Below are 19,195 nucleotides of genomic sequence, written 5' to 3' on the forward strand. Positions count from 1 at the left end.
ACCTGATGACATTATGTTATAGTATCTTACTTAGCCATTATCAGAGAAGATTTCTCCTGAAATAGATGGGGAAAAAATACACAGATCCATATGCTGACAATATCCAGATAGTGAGAAACCTTGGGATACTCATCACTAAACAGGATTTCTCTATCAACTTCCTCCCCACAAAACTCAGGGAACACAATGAAAGAAGGGGAATAAAGAGTATAATCACCAAATAGAATGGAACATACCAAGGAAACGAGGCTCTATAAATCAATATGTGATAGTTTTTGTTGCATTGTATTTTGTTTTATCACAATATATTATTATCTGTTAGAAGCCTGTTATTTTCTAATGAGAAATAGAAAGGGAATGAATCCTAGTAAGAGGTAAATTAGGGAAGACCTGAGAGAAGTAAAATGGTTGGAAACCATGATCAGGATATGATAAAGGGAAAATAATTTTAAAAAAGGAAAAAGAAAATCTTGTTAAATATGAAGTCTTTTCTTAATTTTATTAAACATTTTATTTATATTTTCTGAATTCCAATACAGTCATATTCTTCCCCTCCCTTGATGCTTATAGATCCCCTCCTCCTCTCTACTGTCCTAACTTTCTTTCAATGCAATGAAAAGTCAAACAGAGCATCACAACACCCTACACAAAATTAGGAACACACTCAAAAATAAAAAGAAAAAACAAAAATAAAAAATAACAACAACAACAAAACCCCCCACCTAACTCTAATTCCTTGTTCAGGTGTCATCAGAGATGTGTTTTTTGTTTTTTTCTTGCAGCAGATGAGGCCAATACATAGTCTACAGCCAGACATTACCCAAAGAATGAGATCCATTAGAAAATACAGTTCTAATTTGGATGTTCCCATCATCTCCCTCCCTTGAACTCAGGGAGCACTTTGGGAGAGGCAGAACAACTGTTGAGAGTCAGAGGGAAAGAAGGACACCAATAAAAAATATATTATATATCAACCTAAGCAAAGTTCATATGAATGCATAGAGATTGAAGCAGTGTGCACAGGGACTTAATGAATCCACACCAGGTCCTCTGTTCTTTTGCTTATATTGCGGCTTCTAGTTTGGTGTTTTATTGAGATTTCTAAGTGTGCCTATGAGTAGGATTCTAATTCTTGTGCCTTCTCTCTCTTTTTTTTTTTAGTTTTTGAGAGTTTGTATTGCTGGTGGGAGTGCAAACTTATACAGCCACTTTTGAAATCAGTATGGTGATTTTCAGAAAATTGGGAATATAGCTACCTCATGACCCAGCAATACCACTGTTGGGCATATACCCGATGGATGCACACTCATACCACAAGAACATTTACACAATGTCATACTACTCAGTGTCATATTGTAATTTGCAGGGCAATGGATAGAGCTAGAAAAGCCATCCTGAGTGAGGTAACCCAGACACAAAAAGACAAACATTGTATATTTTAACTCATTAGTAGATATTAGACATAAAGTAAAGAATAACAAGCCCACAGAACATAACCCCAGAGAATCTAGGAAACATGGAGGATTCTAAGAGAAACATGCATGGATTCCTTGTGGAAGGGGAAATTGCCAGGATCTCCTGAGCCAGTTGGGAGCATGGAGGGTAGGAGAAAGGTGGTAGGAGAGTGGGAAGGGAAGAAAGGAAGGCAGGAGGAGAGCATGAGGGATCTGGAAGGTCAAATTGGGAGAAGGACAGAGGCAGAGAACAAGGAAAGTAATACCATGATAGAGGGAATCATTGTGGGGATAGTAAGAACCCTGGCACTACGGAATTCTCAGGAATCTCCAAGGATGGCCCCAGCTAAGAACCAACAATAGTGGAGAAGGTACCTTAACGACATGCAATCTGACTAATGACTACCTTTTGTCATCATAGAACCTTCATCCAGCAACTGATGGAAGCAAATGATGAGACACAATTAAGCACTGGGCTTACCTATAAGAGTCCAGTGGAAGAGAGGGAGCAGTAATAATATGGGCAAAGGGGTTAAGACTATGATGGGGAACCCCACAGAAACAGCTGACCTGAGCAAATGGGAACTCACTGACTCCAGAATAACAGTTGGGGAACCTGCATTAGGCTGAATTAGGCCCTGTGAATGTGAGTGATAGTTGGGTGGCTTGGGCAGTCTATACAGCCACTAACAGAGGAACCAGCATGTATCTGCAGTACCTGAACTGGGTTTTTGGTGCCCATTCCCTATGGAGAGATACCTTGCTCAGCCTAGGTACAGTGGGAAGGGCCTTGGTCCTGCCTCAAGTGATGTGACAGACTTGATTCCACATAGGAGGTGTCACCATCTCTGAGGAGATGATGCAGGGTAGCGTAGGGAGAAGGAGCGGAGCGAACTGGGATAGGAATGTAAATTACAATTGTTTTAAAAAAATTAATAAAATGAAAAATATCTTAGCTGTACAACAAATGTTCATTTAGATAATAAACAAATGAATAAACAAATAAATAAAATCTGTCCTGATTAAAACCATAAGGCATCCACTTTCCAAACTCTGCTTTGTAAAAATGCCAGAGAACTTACACAGGGCTGTGATGATGTCTTGCACAAATAAAGCCTGTCTGAGAGATCAGAGAGAAGGAGCAAGCCAAATCACACCTTACCTTCTTAGCTTCCCCACAGAGAAGAGAGTGATTTCCTGTTTGTCTCTACTTATATACTGTTACTGTCCAGCTATGTCACTTCCTGCCTGTCTGTACAGACCTCCAAACCTCTTTGGGTAGCTAGTTACAATTTTTGACCCCCACACAGGCTTTATATCTGCGTTTTTGTCTAAAAATATAAACAGTTATAACCAATATGAAAAAAACTATGTAATAAGTCTGTGGGTCAGAGAGTGGAGCTTGCCACTAGCTAACCGTAGAGGTCTGGAGGTCTGTACAGACAGGCAGGAAGGGATGTAGCTGGACAGAAACATAATATATTTTTGCATTATGGGGCCATATGGAAGAGAACACCATGAAAGATCACGTGGTTATAGGTGTGGGGCATGAGTAGTCAAGAAATAAAATCAGAAATTCACATAATTTTTCATTTTTCCATTCCAAAGAAGAGGTCATTTGATTAATTCTAACCTAACACCCTTTTAACTGTAATCCTAAATATATACCCTAAAACATAATGATTTAATGTATTTGTATCTGTGTATTTTACTACTTCTATTACTGTTATACTAAACACATTTCCCAATGTTATGAAAAAGAAATTAAAAATGAAAATATTAAGCAATCTTACTGTTCTAATATCATATATTGATCTAAAGAGGTGCAGGTTTCTATTGAAACTGCAAAACAGAATATGGAACTTCTACTATCGAAGTAATTATTCCAAGGATACCATTTCATATGTCCTGACATCCAAGTTGTCCCAATTAATCTTTCTACCCAGATGGGAACATGTAAAGATCATTACTTTCAACAGTAGTGTCTACCTTAAATTCAGTTTATTATTCCTTACAATCTCTGCTCTACAATAAGGAGCATGGTCTCTTGTGCCTGTCCTGTCTGTGACACTGCCCAAAATTTCTTTTGTTCTTTATTCTCAGCTTTCTCTCGTGTTCAAATAGCAAGACTAAGAAAGAAAAGCTAAAGCTGTTTCATTTACCTCTTGAAGAACTTTCACTTTCACTCTAATTTCTATAGTCTTCTCACTAAATTGGAGCCCATTAATCAGCTTCATTTTTTGTAAGGGTACATTTTTCTTCACAATATTGTATTTCCATCAAAGGGAGTTGAAGGCTTAAAGTCAGATGCGCTCAAATGTGTGACTGTAGGCCGGTACCTAAAATGTAGGTTTAAATGTATTCATAACCTAACATAGCAGACACTCAACTAGAGCTTTCATATTTGAAATTATGTTTTATTTTTATTAGAATTTAAGTACAAGCAACATATAAGTATTTACTAAATACAGAAAAAGATAAAGGAATATACATCCTTAGAATTGCAAAATAACTTAATTGTAACCTTCAAAGTTTAAGTAAATTTTGGTACACAGTTTCTCTAAAAGATAATGGGTTATTGTTATAAAATATTTTAAATTCAAAGTAATATATTGATTGAGATACCTAATCAGAAGAAAGTTAGCAAATAATTATTTAAAGATGCATTTTATTATACATTTATATAGTATATATGTTATTATACATTTTATTTATATCTGTATGAACATGAGTGCATGTGTCCACATAGAATAGAACAGGGCCATATAATCCTTGAAATAGTGTTACAGAAGAATATGTAACCTCTCATATATGTGTTGGGAGCTAAACTAGATCATTTGCAAGAGAAGCAATCACTCTTAAGCACAAAGGCATATCTGTAGTCACATTTATGAAAAGTTTTTAAGCATTTAATTTCCCTTTTTCATAAAGTAATATTCAGTATTTCTAACAAATACTTCAAGGTATAAAAATCATAATAATTTCAACAAAATAAAGTGTTTTAATTAAAGATTGTCAAATAAAAAGAAATAACAGAAAATTATGGAAATACTATGGTTGTCACACGAAACTGAGACCAGAAATCAACATGAAGGATAATTCAACCACAACATTGCACACCATTGTGCCACAAGAAATAAAACTAACAGGACTAGGCAAGCAATAATGAATATTTGTTTACTTTCTCATGGTTCTGAAAAATGGAAATTCCAAACAAGCTTCAGTTGCCTTAAAGTGATCTTCTCTGTCTACAGGATAACACCTTATCATTAGTGGGGTTGTATGTTTCCATGGAGATAGGCACAAGATCAAGGCACAAAAGTCTCTTACAGCATCATTATTGCATCAAAGAGCAATCCTATCATAATACCTTCTGAAATTTCTACCTCATTAGCATTACATTGGACAGATATTTCAACACTTTGATGTTGCCTTGAGATTACAATGTGCATATAATCTATGAAATTAGATAAATCATATGTAAAAATAGCAATTCATTGTTTTTATAAGCCAACATATAAGGCTTCTATGTATAATCTAATACATAGATTATGTATTAGACAGTTTTCCAAATGACCAAGAAATAAATACATCCCTAAATATATATTATATTAATAACAAATATGATTTTATTATTAGGTAGTTCTTTTGAATGTCTATATATCACTGATGGTATGACAATTTATCTTAGACCTTTATTTACTAGCTAACATAGGGCATACTTGAGATTTTAAAGGGACAGCTCCTGTTTCTTAATGCCATCTCTTTTAGCTGTATTGAGGGCACTGTATATGTGATGCTGTCAGGCTCAATTCATTTAATAATGACTTCAGTATCCTTTTCTGATGGCCTAAATTTGATTAAACATCAGGTGAGGACTCTCCTTGGCTGCACAGATCAGATTCATTTCCAGCATGTCCCATTTCTGTCAACAAATAATCTAAAAACTCATCATTCCGTACACCTTATTCTACTTTGGGTGAACAAATTTCACAATGTGTGGAAATGTCAGCTATCTGTTAAATTGACAGCTAGGTGACTAGGATTTAATTTGCTATAGTTGTGTATTTTAGCAAAGGGACTCAGCAATAGATAACTCCAGTACTAAATCATTAAATATCATATAGCCAAGGAGAATGGTGTGTATTGTTCAACTTTGTATTAACAATGAAGGGCAGATTAATGTTACAATTTGTTTAAAATCATTACTAACATGGAATTAATGTATATAATATCTTGGTTACTATCTGAAGTCCACAAGTGGCTTGTGTGTATTTTCTTTAGTTCAGAAAAGTAAATATAAAGTAAGCTCATACATCATGTGTTTGAGACATATCAATTTTTCTGAATGTTATTTTTCTTACCATATACCATATCATTTATGAATATTAAAAATTATATTCATAAGCCAGGAGGTGGTGGCACACGCCTTTAATCCCAGCACTCGGGAGGCAGAGGCAGGCAGATCTTTGTGAGTTTGAGGCCGGGCTGGACCAACAGCCTCCAAAACAGCACAGAGAAACCCTGTCTCGTAAAACCCCCCAAAAAAACTATATTCATAGAACTATGTAATAGTGACTCTGCTACTTCCTTCTAAATCAAATTAGTCCACTTTGCCATTGAGAAACATTATCAATTGTATATATTAATGCTTTCAATATACTACAAAATATAAACAACATCTTAACTAACTTACTAATTAACTTAAATAACTTACTTAACTAACAAACATCTTCATTTATCTAAATTTTCCATCTTACATTACCAAACCCTAATAACTTCTAAATCCATATAGACAATTTTACTATCTCTGATGAGAAAAAGAACTTGGTGTTTCGTGTCTATGCTGTGCTTATTTCCCCTAACATTAGGGTCTCTGGTTGCATCCATTTTCCTCTAACTGACAGAATTTCACTAGTTTTGCAATTGAAAAATATTCCATTATGGATATTTAACACACTCTGTTGTGCATGTTCCTTACATGTGTTCATTTTGTGGTGAGGTTTTCATCACCATTTGACATGTGTTCATTTTGTGGTGAGGTTTTCATCACCATTTGACTACCTCTTCTAACTAGTTTCCACCTACTAGCACAACACCTCCTGGTAATGCCACAGAATTATGAACTCTTCATTATGCTAGCCCAATTATACATTACAATACTCTTTTCTCTCAGTGATTACATTCAAAAGGTGAGAACCAAATCTTCAAAACATTAATCATTTGTTGAACAATACTATATCAAAGGACTGATGGAAACCATTGACTTTGAAACCATGTAGTACAAAGCATATCCTTAAAATAATAAGGCTTAAAAATGAAATCATTATATATAAGAACTAGGAAATATAATTTTAAAATATCCTGACTATGAAGTTATCTTAGTTTTAATTTACCTCCCAAATTAACAAGGACATTCTTTCAGTTGTACCTATACTTTTTGAAATTTAAGTATGTGTCTAGTAGTTAACTCACAGAAAATAAATTTGAGAAAATATTTCAAATAAAAAGTTAAGAGAATTTTAAAGTATTAGTAACAAACTATACAAAAGTATAACTATAAAAATGTTAGATAGCTTTATTAACTCATGATAAGGAGATGACTGTTATGCAGAGAACATTCCCTTCAAAGATAGTAAATACAGAAGTCTTTTTTTTAGTAAAACACAAACTCAAACTTAACTTATCAATTTATATATGTTGATAACAATAATATGCCAATTTACCTTTGCCATTTTGACATATCGTGAGTAGAGATGCATATATAAATAAATATATCCATGTGTAAAGGTACACATACAAATACACATGTAAATAATATAGAATAAATTGTTACTTGATGTAAATAAACTTTTTGATATTTAGTAACTGGCTTTCAGATAAGTTATAATTTTTACATGAACATATATGTGTATGGTGATATATTGTTTATGATCTAATAAAACTTTCCAGGAGATCAGAATGCAAAGTTAACCATAGCCATAGAAGCTGGGCACTGGTGGCACACAACTTTAATCCCAGTACTCAGGAGACAGAAGCAGATGGATCTTTATGAATCCACGGCCACCCAGGGCCACATGAGACATGAGAGTGAATCAGTCTAAAAGAAAAACAGAGTTCATGTCTTTAATAGCAGCACTGAAGAGAATGTTATGAGTTCAGTGTAGTCTCAGGAGCAGTCTGAGACTTGGTGAGGAAGAGTGGAGTCTGGAGATCTGATTCAAGGATTCATGAAAACAGGGCAGCCCTTTCAGTCTGAGGTAGGCGTAAGAGCTATTGGCTGGATGCTTTGCTTCTCTGACTTTCAGCTTGAACCCCAATATCTGTCTTTGGGTTTATATTATAGGAACGATATATGCATGTGTATGTGTGTTCATTAGTAAAATTATTAAAACTTTCATTGAGAATCAATTATTTCTGTTCAGCTTTATATTTAATAAACTATGCTGAAATAATTGTATAACATATGTTTTTATATTTTCTCAAAATTTAAGCCTGTGTTTCAATGTTACAACAAAGAAAAGAAACTGTTAAGACAAAAAACTGAAGTATTCTACTATTTCTGGTTTTTTTTGTTGTTGTTTTTTTTTTTTTTTACGAGACAGGGTTTCTCTGTATTGTTTTGGAGGCTATCGGTCCAGCCCGGCCTCGAACTCACAGAGATCCGCCTGCCTCTGCCTCCCAAGTGCTGGGATTAAAGGCGTGCGCCACCACCGCCTGGCCGTATTCTACTATTTCTAATGAGCTTAATCTGCTTATGCTTTAATCTCCTAGTTCTGTATTCACAGACACAACTATAGTGAGATGGACAATAATCAACAAAATATATTTTTACTGTTGTTTGTGTATGTAAGTCATTGGCATTGTGCTTGCTTGCATGAATGAATCCCTGAATTTAGTTCCTCCCACCACCTATACTGGGTATGATGAAGCACACCAGCAATCCCTGATCATAAGAGGTTGAGGTAGGTTAATGTTAAGTCCAAGGTCATGCTCATCCACACAGCAAGTTAGACGACTGACTGAAATATAAGGAATCAGACACAGGAAATATTTTATATTGAACAAAGACAACCATTATTTTTATGGTTTCTTACATAGTATACTCTAACATCTTAGTTATATGCTATTTATATATTGGATTCTTACTACTTATAGATAATTTAAAATATACAGAAGGGTAATCATGTAAAAAAATTTTAGAGATTTTTGTGACAATGAAGGATCTATCACAGAACTAGTTCACTACTGTTATAGAACCTGTATTGTACTTGCTAAATGTCCTATTTATCTTCTGACAACTGCTTTCATGATATCCAAATAGAATTTAGAATATAAAAATATGTGAATTTTAAAATAAAAATACACTAAAAATAATATTAAAATCCATGTCACAAAAATTACATGGGTGCCAATAATTGGGGTAGGGCTAAGTATTTGAAAACAGTCAGTGAACACAATGGGTAAAAGCACTGTCACCCAAGTCTGACAACCTGAATTTGATATCTAGGTCACACGTGCTGAAAGGAAAGAACTAACTTCAACAAATTGTCCAACCTGACTTTCAAACATGTTGCACTTACACACACACACACACACACACACACACACACACACACACACATGAATAAAAAGTCAACTGCTTCCATATCCACATCCACAATTATTAATTAGTATTACATTGGCATATGCTTTGACTGCATAGCACTAGATGCCCAGGAACACACCATGTAGACCAGGCTGCAGGCCTAAACCTCACAGATATTCACCTGTTTCTGTTTCCCAAGTAATGCGATTCTTTGTGTGTGTGTGTGTGTGTGTGTGTGTGTGTGTGTGTGTGTGTGTGTGTATGGGTGTGTGGGTTTATATGAGACCACATGTGCCACAGTGAACATATACAAGCTAGATGATACCTTGAAAAGTTTGCTTTTCTCCTTCTATATCTGGTAATCCAAATCAGATCATCATTCTTGACAGCAGATTCCTTTACCCACTGAGACATCTTGATTGCCATGATAGAACTTTTTGTCTAACAACTTTTATACTTCAGTTATTGCTCTAACAGAAATCATGCTGATATTACTCAGACTGAGCAGGACTCTTCTTTTGTACATTACCTTGTCTTACCACAAAATAAGTTGCACTGCTATGCATGAATCTGTCAAAACTAAACAAAACAGAGCATGTGCCACAGTAATCATCATATGATCTTACATTTTTGAAGTGACATTTTTTAAAAGAATGGAGAAACTCCAAATAACACAGAGAAATGCCTATTTTATTTTTGCATTTATGCTATATAGAAATCATGTTTATGACTATACCTATACTATATGATTGGATTCAAACTAAGATTTACAAGTAGATTTATTAGTTGTTTGAAATACTAGTGGTTTGCAGTGAGACACTTTAAATCATATGATGTATATATACAAAAGTCTAGGAAGAGCAATTTGCTTGGTACCACAGATTAAAGCAAATAATGACAGCAAAAAATCTTCTAGTTATAAAAGCAAAAATGCAATGGGAGAGATGGAGAAGAGAAAGAAGAGAGAGACAGAAACAGAGACAGAATCAGAGACAGAGATAAAGGGAGACAGAAAGAATGAGAATAAATCACATATTTTGCACCAATCTTAATTGAAATAAGTTTAATCTTGAGAAGGTCCCACTGAATATATGGACCATATGTGTTTGTCTGTGTATGTGTGTGTGTGTGTGTGTGTGTGTGTGTGTGTGTGTGTGTATTTGTGTGTATTTGTGTCTCTCTGTATGTGGACAGGGTTGAACTGAAGAAAGAACCTTTGGACAATAAAGTCTATAATATCTGTTTGATATTAGCATAGTAAAATCCAGGCTTTTCTAAAGTTAGTTGGTGTGTAAGAAATGTCTTACAATGGTGCCAGAAAAATTATAAAATGGAAGCATGTTCTGGCATACATTCATCAGAGTGAGTCCTTAGCTCTCAGATGGTTTACACACCTAACCGGAAGAAGGTAAGAAGATAAACTGTTATTGAGCTTTAATCAGTAATTTTCTAAAGAAAATGACTGTATCCAAATAAACAAACCAAATTTTTTACTACTATGTCTCTTTTGAGAAGTTAAAATATTGTTATGGAAGTAAGGTAATTTTATTTCTTGAAAGAAAAGAAAGCACTAATAGGAAATTGGGGTGAGAGTTAACTTGTTTTTCTTTTGTAAGCAGGCATGAAATATTCAATAACCAATTAAAATAAATTAAATACCTATCTCTTGTCTTTAAACACCATGTAAAGTCCCATGTCTATGAAAATCCTTTCTTTTTTTTTTTTTTGTTTTTTGTTTTTTTTTTGTTTTTCGAGACAGGGTTCCTCTGTATTATTTTGGAGGCTATCGGTCCAGCCCGGCCTCGAACTCACAGAGATCCGCCTGCCTCTGCCTCCTGAGTGCTGGGATTAAAGGCGTGTGCCACCACTGCCCGGCTATGAAAATCCTTTCTACAGTTTTCCTTCTCACGTATTGCTATATTTTGTCATGACAGGATGCTGAAATTTATTCAAACATTTTTTGAAGTCTAAGACCAAGAATGTTATGAAAATTTGCAAATTGTATGTGTTATGTATTATTTTTCTTATGGCATATTTAATTTGTTTTGTTTTGTCTTGGATATTTTATTTTTTTCAAGTAGATTAGCAGAAATGGAAAAATAATTGCCTCACACTACCATTTATTCTTTGTGACAAAAGGAATGAGAACTCAATAAATAATCTGCAATTATTTGTTTGTGGCCATTCACTTTGAACATCTATTTTACTTTTGTGCTCGTGTATGTGTGTGTGTGAGAGAGAGATGTGTGCAGATGCCCATAGAGTCCTAAAGAGGGTATTAGAATTATACTCTGAGGACCTGGAGTTATAAACATTTCTGTGCTCCAGGATGTAGATGCTGTGAACTGAACTCAAGTTTCCTGTAAAGGTAGTAAGCTCACAACTGCTGAGCCATCTCCTAGGCTGCCAAGTTGTGGCCTTTTAAGATGTGGTTAAGTTTGGCTTTATGTCTTTAAAAATCAAAGCACATCTGGAAATGGGGCAATATGGGCAAAATAAAGAGAGGAATATGTTCTGATTGTTCTGATCCATTTTCAGTATAAGGTGATCTTGAATATCATTACTACAAGTAGTGGAGGCACAATATGCCCCTCCTTCTACTATACTGTATTAACTCAGAACTGTTTGAGTTGGCAAATTAAAGGTAGTCTTCTAATTCACTAAGCCAATTTTCAGCAAAAAGGTAAGACTCATCCTCCACTTATTCATTAAATAGACACTCTGGGTCCTAAACCAATAGGATGAGGAGTTTTGGAAGAGCTATGTTCGAGCCTATAGTAAAAGAGGACTGGAATTTTTTTGTGATGAGGATATCACAAGATAAAAGCCATTGTCATGTACCAAATTTGCACAATAGAAATTTTAACTCTTCTCCGTGATGCTATCACTTTCTGCTTGGTAAGAAAGAAATACAACATGAAAGCAAGACAGGAGTCAATTTTCTGTAAGCCTCTTTAGGAGGGTTATTAATGTTTTTGTAAAGTGAAGGAAATAATGCATTCAGAACACTCCATCTTATATGTGAATATAATGTGATTTTAGTAAAATTTGGAATGAAGTTAAGGAAGTTGTAGGTGCTGATTAGTTTACATGACCTTACAAATGATGACACGACTGCATGTGAGAAGGAGTGATGCATGAAATGAAGGAATCTCTGAGTTGTCTAGATGCTGAGATTAGAACACTGAAAGAAAGCTATGGGGAAAGCATTAGGGGAAGGACAAGTTCAATTCACTAAAGAATTACTTTCTTAAGTGTCTCTTGGCCATTTTAGCCTCCTCTATTGAGAATTCTCTATGTAGTTCTGTACCCCCACCTTTTAATTGGATCCTTTGGTGTTTTGCAGACTTGTTTCTTGAGTTCTTTATAAATTTTGGAGATTAGCCCTCTGTCAGATGTAGGGTTAGTGAATATCTTTTCCCATTCTGTGGACTACCTTTTGTCTTGTTGACTGTGTCCTTTGCCTTACAGAAGCTTTTTAGTTTCAGGAGGTCCCATTTGTCAATTGTCGATCTCAGTGTCTGTGCCACTGGTGCTATGTTTAGGAAGTGGTCTCCTGTACCAACTTGTTGAAGAGTATCGCCCACTTTCTCTTCTAAAAGTTTCAGTGTGGCTGGATTTATGTTGAAATCTTTGATCCATTTGGACTTAAGTTTTGTACAAGGAGATAAACATGAATCTATCTGCAGTCTTCTGCATAACAGTACCCAGTTATGCCAGCACCATTTGTTGAAGATGCTTTCTTTTTTCCATTGTACAGTTTTAGCTTCTTTGTCAAAAATCAAGTGTTCATAGGTGTGTGGGTTAAAATTAGGGCTTTCAATTTGGTTCTACTAATCTATCTGCCTATTTTTGTGCCAATACCAAGCTGTTTTCAGGACTACAGCTCTATAATAGAGCTTGAAGTCAGGTATGGTGATGCCTCCTGAAGTTCCTTTATTGTATAGGGTTGTTTTGGCTATCCTGGGCCTTTTGTTTCTCCATAGAAAGTTGATTAAAAATGTTCTTTCCAGGTCCTTGAAGAATTGTGATGGAGTTTTGATAGGGATTGCATTGAATCTGTAGACTGCTTTTGGCAAGATTGCCATTTTTATTATGTTGATCCTACCAATCCAAGAGCATGGGAGATCTTTCCATTTTCTGGTATCTTCTTTGATTTCTTTCTTTAAAGACACAAAGTTCTTGATATACAGGTCTTTCACTTCCTTGGTTAACATTATCCCCAGATATTTGATGCTGTTTTTGGCTATTGTAAAGGGGGATGTTTCTCTGATTTCTTTCCCAGTCACTTCATCATCTGTTATAATAGGGCCACTGATTTTTTTGAGTTTACCTTGTATCCTGCCACATTGCTAAAGGTGTTTATCAGCTCTAGGAGTAACCTTGCGGAGTTTTTTGGGTCACTTATGTAAACTATCATATCATCTGCAAATAGTGAAAGTTTGACTTCTTTTCCTATTTGTATCCCCTTTACTCTTTTTGTTGTCTTATTGCTGTAGCTAGAACTTCAAGTACAATATTGAAGAGATATGGAGAGAGTGGACAGCTTTGTCTTATTCCTGATTTTAGAGGAATTGCTTTGAGTTTCTCTCCATTTAGTTTGATGTTAGCTGTTGGTTTACTGTATATTGCTTTTATTATATTCAGGTACGTTCCTGTTATCCCTGAACTCTCTAGGACCTATATCATGAAGGGGTGCAGGATATTGTCAAAGGCTTTTTCAGCATCTAGTGAGATGATCATGTGGTTTTTCTTTCGCAGTTTGTTAATATGGTGGATTACATTGATAGATTTTCTAATGTTGAACCATCCCTGCATTCCTGGGATGAAGCCTACTTGATCATGGTGGGTGATTTTTCTGATGTGTTCTTGAATCCGGTTTGCGAGTATTTTATTGAGTATTTTTGCATCGATGTTCATCAACATCCTTAGCCATCAGAGAAATGCAAATCAAAACAACTCTGAGATACCATCTTACTCCTGTCAGAATGGCTAAAATCAAAAACACTGAAGACAATTTATGATGGAGAGGATGTGGAGAGAGGGGAACACTCCTCCACTGCTGGTGGGAGTGCCGACTCGTACAGCCTCTTTGGAAATCAGTATGGAGATTCCTCAGGAAAATAGGAATTAATCTACCACAAGACCCAGCTATTCCACTCTTAGGCATATATCCAAATGAGGCAAATTCATACAACAAGGGCATCTGCTCCACTATGTTCATAGCAGCATTATTTGTAATAGCCAGAACCTGGAAGCAACCTAGATGCCCCTCAACTGAAGAGTGGATAGAGAAAATGTGGTACATTTACACAATGGAGTATTACTCAGCAGAAAGAAACAATGGAATCTTGAAATTCGCAGGTAAATGGATAGCACTGGAAGAAACCATCCTGAGTGAGGTAACCCAGTCGTAAAAAGACAAACATGGTATGTACTCACTCATATATGGATTTTAGACATGGATCAGGATAGTGCCAGTCTGCACTTCCACTGATAGAGAGTCTGGGAAACAGGAAAGAACCTAAAAGATATGCATATATGCATAGTACCCAAGAGCAGGAGGATTGAGACAAGATCCTCTGAATGGATGGGGAACACGGTGGGGGGGGGAGTGGGAGCTGGGAAGAAGAGAGGGGGAGAAGAGGAAGAGAGAGTAGGTCATGGGGGAACAGGAAGTTGAGGGGGTGGGCGTAGAATGGGGGAAGAGGGAATCATAGGTTAGAAGACAGATCAGGCACCAGAGTGACCTCGAGTGATCTAAAGGGACAACACCAATTGGCAAGCTAAGCAGTAGTGGAGAGACCACCTCGAATGCCCATTCCTGATAATGAACTTGATGTCTATAACCATCCGGGAGCCTTCATCCTAGTGATTGATGGAAGCAGAGGCAAACACACAATTAATCACTGAACTGAACCCAAGGAACCCAGTGACAGAGAGAGGAGTGATGAGCAAATTGGCAAAGAATGGGCTGGCAAAACCAGCAGATACAGCTGATTTGAACAGGGGAGAGCTCTTGGACCCCAGACTGACAGCAGGGAGGCCAGCATGGGACTGATCTGGACTCCCCAAATGTGAGTGTCATTGAGAAGGCCTGGGCAACCTATGGGGCCCTGAGCTGTGGATCAGTGTCTATCCCTGGAATACAAACGGTCATCGTGTGCCCATAGCACAAAGAGGGATGCTCTCTCAGCCTGGACTCTTACTCGGAGTGAAATGACAGACTCTAGATATCCCCTATGTGGAAGGATTTGGCAATAGGGTAGGAGGGTGGGGGGGAAGGGGAGTGCGGGAGGGCGGGGAGAGGGAACTGGGATTGACATGTAAAACAAGCTATTTAAAATTAAAATAAAGAATGATAAAAGAAAAAAAAAGAATTACTTTGACATACTAGACAAGCATTGCAAAAAGAAGCTACTAACTCTTGGAAATGCACCAAGGTATTGCTGTTTCAGTAGACTCTTTAAATTTCAGAAAGATAGGGCATGCTTTGTATTCTACATGAAAATCACACAGCCCAGCTGTAATTTGTGTCCAGCACATCTGTCGATAAAGAGACTTGACTATTGATCCCAGTAGAAACTTTTTGGCAAAAAAATCAACATATTGATATTCATGTTTTCTCTTCCATTAGAGAAGCAAAAATTTTCTTGCCTTCACCCTGGGTTCTACCTGTGATGCATACTTTTAAATTGTCATCTCTAAATTTTTCATAGTCACACTTTTAAACATGATGGTCTCTAACTGCTAGGCGACATGTGTGTTGATGTGCAAGAATTTCTCATTTTCTTTTATACACAATTCTGTAGTTGATAGATAAGATACATGTAACAACTCATAGTGAATAAATTTGTGAAGTATCTCATCAGAATAATCACTGATGGATATAGTAATATTGACATAGGAGATACAAACATGGTTTAGTCAAGATTATTAAAATGTATTATGACATTATATCCACAAATTATCTAGAGCATTCATAAGTAGATAAAAATGAATCTTTTTAAGTTTTCTTCACACTTTAATGTAATAGTAATAAGCACCTATGGTCACTTTTACAAGAACCTAGGTCTCATCCTGTCATAGCTTTTGAAGTTATGCCATTGAACAAAATTATTTAGCTGTGAGTGTGGATGATCAGAGAAGATAAAAACAGTCAGTAAAAACAAACATGATATGTACTCACTCATATATGGATTTTAGACATGGAGCAGGGTATTGCCAGCCTACAATCATCCCACCGCCAGAGATTCTGGGAAACAGGGAGGACCCTAAGAGAGATATTCATGGTACCCTGGAGAAGGGGGATGGGACAGGATCTCCTGAAGGGTTGGGAGCATGAGGAAAATGGAGGGGAGAGGGAGCTTGGAGAAAGGGAGGGGGAGAACAGGAGGGGAGAGGAAGACATGGTGAGGCAGGAAGGTTGAGTCAGGGCAAGAATTGAGGAGAGCAAGATGAGAGACATCATAATAGAGGGAGCCACGACAGGTTTGAGAAGAGATCTGGCACTAGTGAGATTTCCAGAGATCTACAAGGATGGCACCAACTGACAATCTAAAAATCTCTAATTTTTTTCATCAATCCGACTTTAGTTTCCCTTCACCTGACTAAGGGACTACAGTCTTAGTGATGTTTGTCTGCTTAAACTTTCTTAGGTCTCAGAGAGTGTAGCATTAGTGTTTTTTTCTATTTCTCCAAGCTTATCAGAAGCTTTCTGAAATGTTTGCTTAAGCTGTAACAATGGAGAAAAAAATTCCAGAAGCATATTGGCTGATATCTTTTCCAGATGGCAGTCACACTATTAGCAGCAGGCAAGCAAACTGAAGCTCTCTGTTTGCATCCAATCGAGTACAAAGATACTCTAAGAGAATATCTAAGTTGAGTCATCAATTAGACTCACTCTGAGGTGCTATTAAGGTATAATATATTGTCAGTTCAGCTAAATTACACTCCTAAACTCAATGGGCGTCATTTGTCTTCTGTCTTTAGCTCCCCCTGTTGGCAATATCATGCTGTGTAGCTACTGCATATGGAACAGTCCTCAAACACTGGCAAATAACTCATCACCTGCAAGGTCAACCCGTCTACATATTTCTTTCCAGACATTGTGAGTTCCAACTTCTTATACCATCTCTCACAATTGAAATACATTGGTAATAAATACATTCAAGGAAAGGATTGCCTCATTTAGAAGCCAAGTGAATTCTCTATCAGCATTTCTTATATTTCAGATCAGTCCTTCATATAAATCTTCATGAAACATGGGTGCCGTTCATCTCTGAGAGTGTTAATGGCTAGCTGCAGCTTAAAATATTATATTGTGAGAATTTTATTCAGGAGCCATTGCAGTTGATTAATCCTCCAGGAAACTTTGCAGGCAGTGAGTAGGGATGAATTCTAATTCTATTGTATGAATCTCCTTAGTTTTATTAGGCAAATTTGAAAACTATATCCAGCTTAGATGAATTTGTTAGATAATGTTGAATTGTCAGAGCCTTTTAAAGTGCAAGATAATACTGTTGATTCTTCACCTTCTCCATAATTTTCTAGAAATCCACCATGTTAAAGAAAATGTACTGACAAACACCACAGTTCTAATACTGAACAGTATACACAGTGAACTACAATAAGATAATTAAAAAGAAATTTCAATCTTTCCTCACATCTGTCAAAACACATTAGAAACATTTAATTCATAAACACTGCTGCAGTTCTGAATAGCTACATTTCCTTTTGCCCAAATTTACTAATAAATCATAGCATAAAGAGGTTTTCATTTACCAACTGCTAACAGCGAAACTGTCTGCAAGCATATTCTTTAGAACACTGTGGATATGTTCTCATTTTAAAATTGATAGTTTCCCATCTCTCTAAATTAGCAGAGCAATCATATACTCATTCTGACTGAAGATTCTTGAAATGGTGTGGATGGTGAAAGTTTAATTTGCAACTGCAATGCACTCTTTGATTAGCAAAATAGTATTTAATGGAAAATACATTTCCTCTTTAACATGATTTTGTGAACTTTGGAGTACAATTCACCTCAATTTAAGGACAAATGTGTTTAAACATTTTTGCCATCTTGTAAATGGATCGTGAATGATATAAAATTCTGAACTCTGCTTTGATTTTGAAGTCTTTTTATAATTTTGTTAACAATTTAATTGTATTTACCTTAATTTAAATCAAACTTATTTAAAACCAGAATAAAAAACATTACAATATGTGTATTAATGTATCCATCATGTGGTATTTCAATACTTGCATATTGTGTACGTAAATAAGTTAATAATATGGAGATCTTCAAGTACATATCACCTATTATGATGGAAACATGCCAATCATCTTATCCACATTTGGAATGAATATTACTTTACCAACCATAGTCTTTCATTAGTGGAAATGTACAAAAGAATGTATTAATTATGATTGACTCTACGCTTCAATTTAGTACTCACCTTGTTTCAATCTCTGTATTCACCTTACTCTTTACAGGCTCTGAAAAAAAATCTCTATACTTTTAACTCAACAGATCAATTTTGATGCTATTTCAACAGGTACAATTTTGTAGAGTGGTTCAGTCAAAAGCCATATAGCAGCAAGAAATATATAAGACACTTCCACAATTTTTCATATGTTACACTCTATAAAACATTTGTCTATTTTGATCCTATATTTGTCTATTTTGATCCTATATTTCATGTGACCTAACATCTCTTGATTCCTAAGTCCGATGGAACAGAGACATGTGCTCCATTGTTTAATACTACTGGAACTCTATCACTGACGAATAAGTGCAATTCTGTAATTTTATCATGTTTCTAAGAGCTTTTAGGAATGTCTTTTACCTTTGCCTAAAATAACACAGAAGAAAAGGGAAATATATAGAGATGTTTTCGTTTCTAGATTAATTGAGAAAAAATATATAGTTATAATTTTAATACACATATGATAGATATCACAGATAATATTTAGGCTCTTAATGACCTGAATTCTTTCCACTTCATGAGACATGATGAGTAATGTACATTTTCATGCTCAATTAATTCAGGAGACTCAGGTACCAATTAGCAAATTAATATTTAAATTCACTAAATTTAATATGCTTACACCAAGATGGATTTGATCTAATGAGCATCTATTTACTTGC

This window comes from Mesocricetus auratus, unplaced genomic scaffold, assembly GCF_017639785.1.
Source record: "Mesocricetus auratus isolate SY011 unplaced genomic scaffold, BCM_Maur_2.0 Super-Scaffold_2245, whole genome shotgun sequence".
Lineage (NCBI taxonomy): Eukaryota > Metazoa > Chordata > Mammalia > Rodentia > Cricetidae > Mesocricetus > Mesocricetus auratus.